A 15259-nucleotide genomic window follows, 5' to 3' on the forward strand; every position below is an offset into this window, starting at 1 on the left:
GCTGAAGAGTTGAATCACGAATTTCTAACTCCACCTTATGTTTTGTAGTGCACGCCTTATCAACAACTGAAACCAATGACCATTTCTGATGGAACATAGCAGATTCATTAAAAGTAACATCACGACTAATAATAATCTTAGGAGACTTCGGATCAGGACACCACAACCTAAAACCCTTAACACCCAATGCATAACCTAGGAATATGCACTTCTTCACTCGCGGCTCAAGTTTCCCTTGACTAACATGTGCATATGCAGGACAACCAAATATTCTAAGATTAGAATAATCTGCAGGCTTATCGGACCAAACCTCCTCTGGAGCTTTACAACTAATAGCAGTAGATTGCAACTGATTCACTAAGTAACAAGTCGTATTCACTGCTTCCGCCCAGTATTTCTTACCTAAACATGGATTGAACATTATACAACGAACTTTCTCTAATATGGTTCTATTCATACGTTCTGCCACTCCATTCTGTTGCGACGTGCGAGGGACTGCACAATGTCTAACGATTCCCTCCTTCTTGCAGAGCTCATTAAATTTTTCTTCACAAAACTCAAGGCCATTATCAGTTATAAGCCTCTTAATTAGCTTCTCAGTCTGCTTCTTAATCAAAGACTTTCACTACTTAAAGTCACAAATACCTCATATTTATGTCTTAAAAAGTAGACCCAAACCTTCCTGGAGTAGTCATCAATGAAGGTCAATAAATATTTGGAACTACCACCCCTCGAGGCAACTTGAGAAGGTCCATGTTGATGTTCTAGTGATCACGCAGTCAATTATATCCGTGTTTGGATGAATTTTTTAAAGATTTATGAAGGGGCTATTTTCTTCCCTGACTTTATATCTAGTTCTTGAATTGGGGTATCTAAAAAATCTACACAAGTAGAAATTTATAAGAGGATGAGGTTTGGTTCTCCCGTTGTACCTTCGACGATCAAGTTAGATAATTAACTTGAGTGGGGCAAATAAGAACTAGGAATTCTTGTGCATGTGATTGCTTAAGGCTTAGATTTAGAAATCAAATTTCCAGCCTCCTGTAAGGTAGAATAGTACATATATTTATACTAAGTTGGTAAGGGCAAATGGGTCACTTCGGACGAGCACAGAGAAGCGATAGCAAAGTATGTGTTGGCGGCCACGTCAGTACTTGCTTTACAGGTGTCGACTAGCGAGTGGAGGGAATGTCGTTTTCGCATTAAATGGGAAGAGATTATCGGTGTGGCAGGGCCCACGTGATCCGATGAGTCATGAAGACTATCTGGGCTAGAGTCATGATAGCATCTGTCAAGTATTAAATGCGATGTTGACACATTGTCATAGGGGAGAGGCTCAAGACGAAAATAGTCATTTAGCTTCACCGAGAAGTAACGTCTTTCGAGTCGACATGGAGGGATGTCGGCTCAACTAGTTGGCTGAGTTGTCGGTTCTATTGGTCTTTGGCCATCAAGTGGTCGAGTAGACTCGAGGTGAGTCATCTTCGACAAAAGGTGGCGACAAGTACCTCCTTTTGAGTCGACATGGAGGGAAGTCGGCTCGAGAAGTCGGCTGAGTCGTCGTCCCTATTGGTCTTTGGCCGCCAAGTTAATTGGGGCATAGCACGCAAAAGTACACTTGTTCGTTGCATGGCACTGAGTTACACTTTGATGAAATGAGAACACCATCACAGTCTCCAAAGATCTGAATGGATATAATCCAAAGTATATTTAGTCCGATGCACTGTCGTACTGAAGCTGACTCTTTTCTGTTTCTCAAAGATGCAATGCTCGCAAAATCCTAATTTTTCTGTACTCTGTCCACATAAAAGACCCTTCTTACTCAACTTGGTCAATCCACGCTCACTCATATGACCAAGTCTCATATGCCATAATCTGGTAATATCAACTTCTGCCATCGACGATGCAACTACAGTCGAGCCGAGAATGATTGAACCATGCAAAACATACAAGTTGCCGATCTTCTTTCCTTTCATAACTACAAGAGAGCCTTTTGTAACACTAAGAACTCCACCTTCACCTGAAAAATTACACACAATGCTATCAAGAGTGCCCAAAGAGATGAGACTCTTCCTTAAACCTGAAATATACCTAACATCTGTCAAAGTCCTGATGGCTCCATCATGCATCATAATCCGAATTGTGCATTTCCCAACAGTCTTGCATGAGGTGTTGTTCCCCATAAGAACAATTCCACCATCAATAGCTTCATAAGCAGTGAACCAGTTCCGATTAGGAGCACATATGATAGGGACAACCTGAATCCAAAATTCAATCATCCATGCTCATGTTTATATCATTTGTAGCCAACAAAATCACATTTTCAGCAATATTAACTTCTACGGAGTCCTCCTTTGATTTTTCTTCATACTCTTCTTGTTTATTTTTGTTCTTCAATTTGTAACAATCGGTCTTGATGTGTCATTTCTTCTTGCAATATATGCAGGTCAGATTCGTGTACTTCGATTTATACATGTTACCTCCAAAGCCCCTTTCTTTCGATCTTCCTCGAACAAACAAGCCATATCATCCATGCTCCTATTTATATCATCTGTAGCTAACAAAATCACATCTTCAGTAATATCAATTTTAGTGGAGTCTGTAGACGTCAAAAAATGCTTACAGACATCCAAATACCACTCAAAACAAAGAGAATGTGATAAACATCAGTATCTAAGTCATGGGAGATCATACAAGCCCAAAGGAAGCAAAAGGATCTATGAATCAACACAAAACAATGTGAATTCACAGAACAATGCAAACTACAGCGTGTGGGCGCGGTAGTACATGGTGCCGCGGCTGAAGCGCGGCAACCCATGGTGCCGCGGCTAAGACGCAGCAGGCAATTAAAGAAGAATGTTGTGGCAGTTTTAAGGGAGTTATCGATGATTATTTGAAGTCCACGTGGCGGCATATCAGAGATAGAACGTGTGCTGACGTGGACAGGCAGTTAAACCACGAAAAAGGTGGTTAAAGGTCGTGGGAGAACTGTTTCAAACACGTATGAACGTGGGTGTAACTGCCCCTTTAGCCGCGGCAGTGTCGACTGTCGCGCCCTTTGGCCGCGACAGTGTCGACTGTCGCGCCCTTTAGCCGCGACAGCATCAACTGCCGCGTCTAAAGAGGCAATTGTTGATCGGCTATTTCTTCAGTTATCGTCTAAGGAGGCTATAAATACCCCCCTATGGCCATCATTGACAGGGGCTGAGCATTTTCCATAGAGATTAGAGCAGAGAGCCTTGAGTTTTGGTGAATTAGAGCAAGAGAGAGAGTCTTCCTTCTTCACAAACATCCTCAAGAAGCTTTTGGCGATTCCTAGAGATCTAAGCTCAGACTTGATCTTTGGAAGAGTGAACATCTTACATCGATAAGATATTCGCTTCAAATTCTTACTTCGATAAACGAAGGAAGAATCATTAAACCCCTCACGGTTCAATCAGAATCTGTGATTTGGTGGTCCACGAGTCAAAGCGCTCCCGGCACAGGCAAAGATCCCACGCAAGCAGCGATCCAAACAACGATCCTGCGTTTGTAGACTGTCGTGTCGCAGCCGATCAAGATTCTAGTTGAATCCATGGTCGAATATGAATTCGACCAAACTAAGTTTGAGGAATATCTCTCATCATCCTCTTCAAGATCTTCATTGTCTCGCAAGTACAAGAGGATCTCACCATTGAAGAAGACTTCCATGCCAAAGAAGGCACAAAATGAAGACTCTTGCCTGATTGGTGCTGAGGATTCTACTCGCAACCTCTCTGCTCATAATGGCTCTTCTCCAAGTAAGGAGCCATTAAATCAAAGCCCGCCGGCATTGACGAAAAGAGCTCATCAGAGACAACGCCAACGCCGCGTTCGTTAAATAGCTAAGGCCTTGGAACAAACCGACGGAGTTCGTTATCATGCGGACCTAGAGTCGAGGAGACATCGAGTGGTTCAGTTGTCGCAACGACCAATCACTCATGTCTCTGCTAAACTCACGACGGAGGAATGGACTATTGTCAAAAGGACTCGTTCGACCCTCAAAGAATGTATACAAAAACGTCGTGCAAACGCTGTTCATGCCCGTGCTCTCTTACAACAAAGACGAGAAAGGAAGAAGGAAACGGTGGCCAAAGAACCACCGAAAATCTGCTAAGTTTGGATTCCAAAGTCTGGACTTATGCAAAATCAGCATTCGGAGCCCGTTAAGACTCCATGCCCGCAAGGGGGTGGTTTTAAACGTGCGACTCCCGACATAACATTGGATCGCTCAAAGACAAAAATAAATTGTCCTGAGAATACTAACAAGGTTTTACACCCCCAGAAGATGACGTATTCACCAAATGATATCGTCATACCTGGGAGGTCATGCCAACAGACGATACGATTTTTTGGCAATCATACCGATGAATCGTATTATCAAGTTGGGATTGTGAATAATTTTCGAAAGAGAGTTATTCGAGAAATAAACTCTCATTGTTCCTGTGCGCGACTCGTTAAAGCAACATTATCAGAATGTGACTGTTTCAAACGAGAAGTCATTCCACGAAGAATCTCTGTGTGGTCGAAGCCTAAGCCGAGACATTTCCGCAAAAGAAAATCAGCTGCCCAAGATGATGAATTCCCTGAAGTCACCATCAACGTGGCTGATAAAAGAAAGTCTAAGCGGCATTCAAGTGACTCAAATCCTGACTTTTCCCCGAGAGGAAAAGTCAATCCAAGAATTGCTCAAAGGATGTCTCGACTCTAATTAGGAGCCATCAGAAGCAGAGATTACAAAAGAATGCAAGAATGAACGTCCTCGGAGGATGAATTCTCGGACACTTGTTCTGCAATCGCTTCTGATGATACAATGTCTAGCACGGGACAAACCAGAGAAGTACTCACGATTACCTCTGATCAATTTGTTCAAATGCTTCAAGAAGCTCTAGCGAAGCAACGTGAAGAAATCAGAACTGAGATGAAGACAGAGATGGAGTTAGCTATTCAACAAATGAGAGAGTTGCTAACTCAACAACCTCAACCTCCTGAGTCCAGTCAGCGATCTGAATCCAGCCGCCACACTCAGAATGTGGCAAATGATAGTGATCCAAAAGTGGATGAAGTCATTATGGCTGATACACCCCCAATAGCAATAACGCTGGGGGTAGTTTAACGCACCCTCCCAATAACGATATTAGGGGTGGATCAATGGCACCTCTTACAGGGGGTGGCTTAACTCCTTCTCCTCAACGTCCTTCGAATGAAGACACAGACGATGACGAGAAAATGAAAGAGCTTGAAAACAAAGTCAATGCTTTGATGATGGCTCAAGAAGTGAAAAGGACAGGTATTCCATGTCCCTATCCAAGAGAATGGGACTCAATACCGTACCCGGCAAAGTTCAGTCTGATTAACTTCACACCGTTTGAGGGGAAGAGTTCGCCGATTCAGTACTTGATTTATTTCAAGTCTCATTTGGGCATGATCTCTGGAAATGAGGCTTTAATGATCCGGTCATTCGTTGGCACGCTTCGTGGGCCCGCTTTCGATTGATACCGACGGCTCAAGCCAGGGAGCATCAATTGCTGGGATGACATAGAAAGTTTGTTCCTCAGCAACTTCTTCGATGATGACACTGAAGTGTCAATCGGAACCCTTTTGGATGAGAAGCAAAAAGATGGAGAGTCAGTCGACGATTTTGTCAAGAGCTTCCGTGGCAAAGCAAAGAATTGTAGAGATCCTATTACAGAGGAGTTCATCCTGCAAACATGCCACAATAACCTCTCCATCGATATCCTGGAAGCTCTGGGGGTCGTACCATCCACCACTTGGAAAGAGTTAAAATTACGTGGTGAACAAGTTGAACACTTTCTTAAAAGAAAGAAAGTTGAGAGAAGTCAACCAATGACATCCACAATTCCTGTGAACACGACTCTCGATCCGAGGTTCCAAAAGGAGTATTCTTTCGAAGACGATGAAGCTCCAGCCATATTGGAATACCTCCTCGCCAATGACAAAATCGAGCTACCGCCTATTAAAGATCAAGAAGGTACTAAGATGATTACAGATCCAAACTACTGTGCATACCACAGAAGGGTTCTTCATCCCACCAATATTTGCTTTGGACTCAAAAACAAGATCCAAGCATTAATTGACTCCGGCGTCATAACGGCGAAACAAGCCGAGTAAAGACGACCCAACTCCATGGGATACACGAGTATAAACTGTTTTCCCTTAACTCCGAAGAGTATACGAGTATAAACTGCTTCTTCATGTCACTCCGAATGGTATACGAGTATAAACTGCTTCTCATTCCTCCAACCGGTATACGAGTTTAAACTGCCATCTGATACTCCAATAGGTATATGAGTCTAAACTGTTTCCCACTCTTGACGGGTAGTTCCTAGAGAATTTTTTTTACATGTAATATTCTTAAGGATAACCCAGTATGATGATAGACCCAGTTTCACAAAGGAAGCTGGGGGTGGATGGTTCATGTAACGGGAAGTTCTCGAAAAAATACTATATGTAATTTTCTTAGGGATAACCCGATCATTACAAACAAGGTGATAAACACTACATCCCCACGGTGATTTCCAAATACTCTTTTGTTGAGATGAGATTTGATCACTCCTTTAGATCAATCTTCCATCACAACACTCACTTGGTCAAACCTTTAAACGGTTAGGATCAAAGACAAAATCTCCTCTCGATTCCTTCCATGAACGAGAGGTCCACAAATTGAACGATCAAACCTTTAAACAGTTAGGATCGTCTCAAATTTCCATCGTGGTCAAACCTTTAAACAGTTAGGACCAAAACCAAAATCTCCTCTCGATTCCTTCCATGAACAAGAGGTCCACAAATTGAACGATCAAACCTTTAAACAGTTAGGATCGTCTCAAATTCCCATCTTGGTCAAACCTTTAAACAGTTATCACCAAAACCAAAATCCCCTCTCAATTCGTTCCATGAACGAGAGGTCCACAAATTGAACGATCAAACCTTCCTACAGTTAGGATCGTATCAAAACACTCACTTGGTCAAACCTTTAAATAGTTAGGACCAAAGACAAAATCTCCTCTCGATTCCTTCCATGAACGAGAGGTCCACAAATTGAACGATCAAACCTTTAAACAGTTAGGATCGTCTCAAATTTCCATCGTGGTCAAACCTTTAAACAGTTAGGACCAAAGAAAAAATCTCCTCTCGATTCCTTCCATGAACGAGAGGTCCACAAATTGAACGATCAAACCTTTAAACAGTTAGGATCGTCTCAAATTTTCATCGTGGTCAAACCTTTAAACAGTTAGGACCAAAACCAAAATCTCCTCTCGATTCCTTCCATGAACGAGAGGTCCACAAATCAAGCGATCAAACATTTAAACAGTTAGGATCGTCTCAAAACTCTCACTTAGTCAAACCTTACTACAGTTAGGACCACGGCCAAAATCTTCTTTCGATTCATTTTGCGAACGAAAGGTCCAACTTTGAATTGGATAATCAAACCTTATGACTGTTAGGATTATTCAAACCACTCCAGATTCTCTAAGTGGAGATCCCACTTCGAGTTTCCTTTGCACCAGGAGATAGAATATAAAATTCTTCCTCTCCGATTTTGGGTTCATCTCTACCAACAAACAAGAGACCAGGAGATAGAATATAAAATTCTTCCTCTTCGATTTCGGGTTCATCTCTACCAACAAACAAGAGACCAGGAGATAGAATATAAAATTCTTCCTCTTCGATTTCGGGTTCATCTCTACCAACAAAAAGAGAGACCATATTACTCCAATGGGTGCACGAGTCTAAACTGTTTCCCTACCCTTAACAGGAAGTTTCTGGAGAATATTACTCAAAATATTCTTAAGAATAACCTGATTACCTCCCAACAGGTATATGAGGTTAAACTATTTCCCGAACACTCCAATGGAGCATATGAGTATAAACTATTTCTCCATTCTTAACAGGAAGTTTCTGGAGAATATTACTCAAAATATTCTTAAGAATAACCTGATTACCTCCCAACAGGTATATGAGGTTAAACTATTTCCCGAACACTCCAATGGAGCATATGAGTATAAACTATTTCTCCATTCTTCGACGGCAGTTCTGTTGGCAGAGGTTGGCGGAATGTCGGTGAAGCCTTGCAATTCAAAGTTAAAGATCAAGTTCAAGCTTCATCCGCGAGATTACCAAGTAGACCTTATTGAAGACCAATCAAGCTTGGGTAATTTAGTTTAGGATTTATATTATGTGTGTTAGATACTCTAAGCTCAATATAATATACACACACGTATTTGGTTTCTATGTATATATATAGTTATATATATACATGCATGGTTTTAGGTTTTCATGTTTTGGACATACTTGCAAAATACATGAGTTTTCACAAATGGAAATTCAATTTGAGAATTCTTTTTCTAACATGTTTTTTTCATGTTTATAAATATTTCGTAAAGTTTCATCAAGTTTGGAATTGATTTGTTATGTTTAATGGAATTTACAAAATCATGTTTTTCGTTCGTGCATGTTCGTGCATGTTTTACAAAATAGATGAGTTTTCATAAATGGGAAGTGATATTCAAGAAATTCTTTCTTTGACATGTTCATCTACATGTTTAAAAACTTCCCTCAAAAGTTTACTATTTTTAGAGTTGATTTACTATGCCCAATTGATTTTACAAAATCGTATATGTTAACAGTTTTTCAGAAACTGTAAATTTGTGTTCAAATATTTATTTCTCTCAACTGGGAAAAGATATTTCAGAAATTCTTTCTTTGACATGTTATTCTACATGTCTAGAACATTCCCACAAAACTTCATAATTTTTGGAGTTCATTTACTATTTTAAATTGATTTTACAAAACAGCTACACACTGCTACAGTACTCCGGTCGACCGGAAATGTCTCGGGAGGTTGGTTACTGTAGCTAACGGCTATATTTTCCAAATTTATATATATCCGTTATTTTGTCTTTTTGCTTGGTTTTCTTGGGTTTTTGGGCTTGTTTCATGAGCCTATATATACTCCATGCCCTCATACTTCTAAGGGCACCTAAGAAATGTTTTAAACAAGTTTAAAGAGTTTTAAACAAGGGTTTAAGTGTGTTAGTGTTTGTTTTGGTTTATGAAGAAGTTTTCACAAGTGGAGGAGATCATCTTCTTGTTTGGGCTCCAATCTCCATCTCTCCATCTTGTCATCTATTGGAGAAGTTTTCTAAACTCTATCTAGCTTTACATTTGCTTAGTTATTTGATTATCATTCTTTAAAGCTAGTTTTTATATTGAGTTTAGATTTGATTATATTATCTCATTGTTACACACACCCACTTGAGCTTATTGTATTTGCATACATAGTATATTAGGGTTGTGAGAGATTGTAACATTGAGTTGTGCTTAATTGAGTTCTCACCTATTGTAGAGAACAAATTTATATTTGTTACATTGTGAGTGGTGTAAGGTTTTCGGTGAGCTAGAAAACCGAGTGTGTTGTGAAGTTTTCGGTGAACTAGAAAACCGAGTGTGAGGAGTGACGTTGTTCGGTGAGCGTTGAAAACCGACACTGTGAGGTGTAAACGTTATTCGGGTGAGCGTAGAAAACCCGGTTGTGATAGTGGATTTCTCCCCGGGAGTGGGGAGCGGAGACGTAGGACGGAAGGTCCGAACTCCGTGATCATATTGCTTGTTTTGAGTGTGCTTTGGCGTTCTTTCATATTTATGTTCATATCTTATATCGCCATTGTCCATAGCTCATTATTTATATGATCCACTATCTTGTTTACATTGTTTACCCTTGTGTTTATATATCCTTGCATATATAGTTCATCATATAGGATATATTTCATTATTCATATTGCTTATCCTAGCTCATATATCTTGTTGTATTTCATACTTGCTAGGATAACGTATTAATTAATTTTAATTGGCATTTAAATCGGATTAGATTAGCATAAGACCCTAATCACCCCCCCTCTAGGGTCTAACAATTGGTATCAGAGCTTGGTGCTCTTTGATTTAAGGTCTAATCGCCTTGAGTTAAAGATCCAAGTTATATTTTTGTGCTAATCTTGTTTTGATTGCATTTGTATCTTGCTTGCATATTTTTACAAATTATGGATATGAATGATGCATCTTGTTTAGGCTATGATTCTAGTGTTGCTCCTAAATTAGACAATTTCCCCTATGCCCAATGAAAATCTTAAAGAAAACAATGATATGTTAAACTTGGAAAATGAAAAATTAACCTCATCAATTTCTAGCTTATCTCATGAGAAAGAAAATGCCATGCTAGAAGTAGAATGCATTAGAAATGAATTTGATTCTTTTAGAAATGATCATGTTTCATCTACTTCTATGTCCAATACATGTATGCAAAATGATGAGTTGAGTCAGGTTAAACATCACATATCTTGTTTAGATTCAACCTTGAAAACATGTATGGTTAACAATGATAAGCTTATGGACATGTGTGCTAAGTCTCATGCTACTACACCTAGACATATTACACATCATGCACACATGTATAGCAAGATTTACAAATGCTCCATTTGCGGCCGAAAAGGCCATTTAGCTAAATTTTGCTATGATGCACATGCGGTCGTAAAGGCCATCTTGCTAGATTTTGCTATGATGCACAAAAACCCTCTAAGGCTCATATTAATCCTTCTTGTGCATCTCATCAAGCTTCATCATCATATTTTGCACATACACATGCACATACTCATCATGTTCATCATAAGCATGCTCATGTGTTTAAATGTGATCATTGTGGTCGATTTGGTCATTTGGCCAAATTTTATTTTGATTTAAAGAGAGTTTCACATTTGCAAAATAATTTTAAAAGATCATCCATGTTTGCAAATGTTTCTAATGTTTCTCGTGCACATGTTTATGGTCAACAAAATCAAATGGGCCTCTTTCATTGTGCCTATGAGGGTTCATAACCCTAGGGCTTTGAGCTTTATTAATAGGGGTCATGTCCCTAAACAATCCGGCACCAAGAATGCTTGGGTGCCAAAATAATTTTTAAACCAAGAATTTTAGTGTTTTTATTTTTTTTTTTTTTTTTGTTTTGAAAAATGCATTTTAAACTTTTATGAAAACAATTTCTTGTATTGGCTAAATTCTTTTGTTTTCATGATCATTGGTTTTGCTTTAATGAGAGGTTTGCATTTATATAACCCTCCGGGTTTATTGGTGTTTATTCCCAAATCATGTTTACCGGATGCTAGAATGATTATATGGGTTAGAACAAGCTTAAGAGCTTGATATATTGTTGCCTCTCTTGAAATTCTTTTGTCAAAGATTTTGTTTTGATTTGTTGCTTTGAATTCATTGTATTTCACTTATATGATGATATTTATATGTTTGTGCTCATGGATCATCTATTCGTGCCTTATAATGTATTCTATATGTGATTTGATCAAGTTTTACAAAAGAATTTTTTTTTGGGATCAAACATTGTTTTTTAAACTTAAATCTTGATTTATGATTTCACTAATTACTTTGTTTTCATTTGAAAACTTTTTGCATGATTCTCATGTTCTATCTTTGATTTCATAAATCTATTTTTTATACTATGTTTTTATAATTGTGTAATGAGACACTTCTTTCATAAATGATATATCTATGTGTCCTCATTATTCTCTTGTATGTGAGTAATATTTAGCATAATTTTCATCTATACTTGCTCACATGTTTGCCTTGCACTTCATTTCATATATTCTATATAGCATTTTGATAGGGGGAGCAATCCCTATATCTTTCTATGTGTTATACTCACCCATGCATATTGTTAGGGGGAGCTTTCGCTCTCTTATTCCTTTTGTCCCCTTTTTGATGTTGTCAAAGGGGGAGAAATATTGTGAGTATATCCCTTCTTGTTTATATGCATGTGAATTATAACTTATATAATTCATTTTCTTTCATGCATATATCTTTTTTGTAAATTGTTTGTCATCATCAAAAAGGGGGAGATTGTTGGCCTTCTTGTTTTGATGATGATTTACAAACAATTTACTACTAATCTTGTTTGTCTAGTGTTTGTACATTCCTATGTATTGTAGACAAACAACGTAGTTGGAGGATGGATGGAATAGAGCTTCAACGATCATATCCAAAGGAGGTTGGCGGAATGTCGGTGAAGCTTATGCAATTCAAGTTAAAGATCGAGTTCAAGCTTCATCCGCAAATATATCAAGTCAAGCCTATTGAAGATCAAGATCAAGCTTTGGTATATTTAGTTTAGGTTTTATATTATGTGTGTTAGATACTCTAAGCTCAATATCATATACACACACGTATTTGGTTTCTAAGCTCAAATATTGTATTCTCAGTTTATAGACTTAACAATCATCATATACATATTTTATCAAGTCTATATAATCATTGTGCAAAGTTTCAAAACATTGTTTATGTCAAAACATCAAACTTCATGTATATCACTTTTTTCATGTTTTGAACACTTTTGCAAAATAATGAGATTTCACAATTGGGAAATGCAAATTGGAAAATTCTTTTTGTAACATGTTCAAAATATCATTTGCAAACATTTCTCAAAGTTTCATCAAGTTTGGAATTGATTTGTTATGTTTAAAGGAATTTACAAATTCACGTTTTCGTTCGTGCACATGTTCGTGCATGTTTTACAAAACAGATGAGTTTTTATAAATGGGAAGTGATATTCAAGAAATTCTAAATGGGAAGTGATATTCAAGAAATTCTTTCTTTGACATCTTTATCTACATGTTTAGAAACTTCTCTCAAAATTTTACTATTTTTGGAGTTGATTTACTGTGCCTAATTGATTTTACAAAATCGTGTATCACAGCAGATTTTCAGAAACTGTATTTTTGTGTTCAAACATTTATTTCTCTCAACTGGGAAAATATTTACAAGAAATTATTTCTCTGACATGTTACTTCTAATGTCTAAAGACATTCCCACAAAAGTTCATAATATTTTTGGAGTTCATTTACTATTTAAATGATTTACAACAAATATCTGCCGCACTGCTACAGTACTCCGGTCGACCGCGAACATGTCTATGGACGTTTTCTCAGCCTTTGCATATGTCTCCTCGGTCGACCCGTACGGTCGACCAAAGTACTGTATGAGTCGACCATTTGCTACCAGTACGCGCTAGTTCTGTTTTTTGTTTATTTTAATGTTTTGGAGGTGTTTTTCTTGGTTTTTGGACTTGTTTCATGAGCCTATAAATACCTCATGCCCTCATACTTCTAAGGGTACTCAAGTAATATTTTAAACAAGTTTAAAGAGTTTTAAATAAGGGTTTAAGTTTGTTTAATGTTTGTTTAGAAGTTTTTAAGCAATTGGGTGTTTGAGTTTGAGAATTCAATTCCACAAGAGCTTGAGGAGATCATCTATTAGAGTTTGAGCAATCAACTATTCTCCCTCCATCTCTTGTCATCTATTGAGAAGTTTTCTAAACTCAATCTAGCTTTATATTTCATATTGTTTGATTATCATTTTATTAAGCTAGTATTCATATTGAGTTTAGTTGATTTTATTTTCTCTATGTTTATACACACAACCATTTGAGCTTATTGTATTTACATTCATAGTATAATTGGGTTGTGGGATTGTGTAACTTAGAGAGTGAGCTTATAATTCGTTCTCATTCATTGTAGAGAACAAACACTTTGTATTGAGCCTAATTGTGAGGATTCACTTGTAATACACTTGTACACCGAGAGAAGTGTGTGGTGAGAGACGGGGTCGAATCCAAGAGGAGTGGCGTCGGTTGACGTGCCTAGGGAGAGGTTGTAACCGAGCACTTGAGGAGGAGGACACGGGCTAGGACCAACACTTAGTGTGTGAGGTGTGATTGCATAGTGATTGTATTGTGAGGTGTAAACGTTGTTCGGGTGAACGTAGAAAACCCGGTTGTGATAGTGGAGATCTCCTCGAGGTGAGGAGCGGAGACGTAGGTCGTGGGGACCGAACTCCGTAATCATATTGTTTGTTTGTGATTGCATTGGCGCACTTACTTTTATGTTTATATCTTATATCGCATTTGTATATTGCTTGTTGATTATATGTCCCACTCTCTAGTTTAGATTGTTTACCCTTGAGCTTATATATCCTTGCACACACATTGCATATATCTCTTTGTTAGAATATATCTTGTTGTTCATATTACTTATCCTAGCTCATATACATTGTTGTATTTCATACTTGCTAGGATAACTTATTAATTAATTTTAATTGGCATTAAATCGGATTAGATTAGCATAAGACCCTAATCACCCCCCCTCTAGGGTCTAACAATTGGTATCAGAGCTTGGTGCTCTTTGATTTAAGGTCTAACCACCTTGAGTTAAAGCAAAGCACTGAATAAGCTAAAAGATGAAGAAGTCAAGGATTGAAGCCATCCATAGAATATGTTACGCAAATTACTCAACAAAGTACTGGAGAAATTGCAAGAAAAACTTATCATATCCAAAGTGTCCCAGACTCCTCTTCAAAATGATGAGTTTGTGATACTTTGGAGGGGGTATCTGTAGACGTCAAAAAATGCTTACAGACATCCAAATACCACTCAAAACAAAGAGAAGGTGATAAACATCAGTATCTAAGTCATGGGAGATCATACAAGCCCAAAGGAAGCAAAAGGATCTATGAATCAACACAAAACAATGTGAATTCACAGAACAATGCAAACTACAGCGTGTGGGCGCGGCAGCTCATGGTGCCGCGGCTACAGCGCGGCAGCTCATAGTGCCGCGGCTAAGACGCGGCAGTTCATAGTGCCGCGGCTTGGGCGCGGCAATCCATGGTGCCGCGGCTACTATAGGGGATGCTACAGCGGTTACGAGGTAGTTATGTGATGATTATGTGAAGTCTACGTGGCGGCGTATCAGAAATAGAACGTGTGCTGACGTGGCGGCAGTGTCGACTGTCGCGCCCTTTGGCCGCGACAGTGTCGACTGTCGCGCCCTTTAGCCGCGACAGCATCAATTGCCGCGCCTAAAGAGGCAGTTGTTGATCGGCTATTTCTTCAGTTATCGTCTAAGGAGACTATAAATACCCCCCTATGACCATCATTGACAGGGGCTGAGCATTTTCCAGAGAGATTAGAGCAGAGAGCCTTGAGTTTTGGTGAATTAGAGCAAGAGAGAGAGTCTTCCTTCTTCACAAACATCCTCAAGAAGCTTTTGGCGATTCCTAGAGATCTAAGCTCTGACTTGATCTTTAGAAGAGTGAACATCTTACATCGATAAGATATTCGCTTCAAATTCTTACTTCGATAAACGAAGGAAGAATCATTAAACCC

Source organism: Asparagus officinalis, chromosome 3, assembly GCF_001876935.1.
Source record: "Asparagus officinalis chromosome 3, Aspof.V1, whole genome shotgun sequence".
In the NCBI taxonomy this organism is placed as follows: domain Eukaryota; kingdom Viridiplantae; phylum Streptophyta; class Magnoliopsida; order Asparagales; family Asparagaceae; genus Asparagus; species Asparagus officinalis.